This window comes from Elephantulus edwardii, unplaced genomic scaffold (genome assembly GCF_000299155.1).
Source record: "Elephantulus edwardii isolate Elephantulus edwardi_28Jun2011 unplaced genomic scaffold, EleEdw1.0 scaffold00275, whole genome shotgun sequence".
Classification (NCBI taxonomy): domain Eukaryota; kingdom Metazoa; phylum Chordata; class Mammalia; order Macroscelidea; family Macroscelididae; genus Elephantulus; species Elephantulus edwardii.
This window is the reverse complement of record NW_006400025.1, coordinates 2,943,416-2,943,940: the sequence shown is the minus strand read 5'-3', so window position 1 is coordinate 2,943,940 and position 525 is coordinate 2,943,416.

The window sequence follows — 525 nt, the reverse complement described above, 5'->3', positions numbered from 1 at the left end:
ACTCAAACTCATGGCTATTGAGTTGAAATCCACTCATAGCTAACCCTCCATGGAGTTTCCAAGGCTGTAAATTGTATGGCAGGAAATTGTCCATCTTTTCCCCTTCAAGTGGCTGATGGAATCAAACCACCAGATTGGTGTAGCCTGTGAAGTTAGCAGCTCCACTTCCTTGGGACTGTGCTACCACACCTCCTTCTCTTATCTACAGTTTATCAGATATTCGAGTGTTGCTCTCAAACCTCTTGGATTTCTATCTTCTCTAGTCTTAAAATTTAGTATCTTTAAAATTTGTCAAGGATCAGTTTCCAAGTTCTTTATTCCAGCATGTTATTCTCCTCATTAGAGTGTACTCTAGTTTGTAACTGCAGTTTTTCATATGTACTTAGAATCAAAGACAACACATCAATTATTGCCTAACCCATTTTCATCCATTATTCTGAAGCCTATACTTCTGGGAACACTGCATGGTTCAAAATTGGCAAGGGAGTATGCCAGGGATGCATCCTATCTCCATACCTTTTCAAC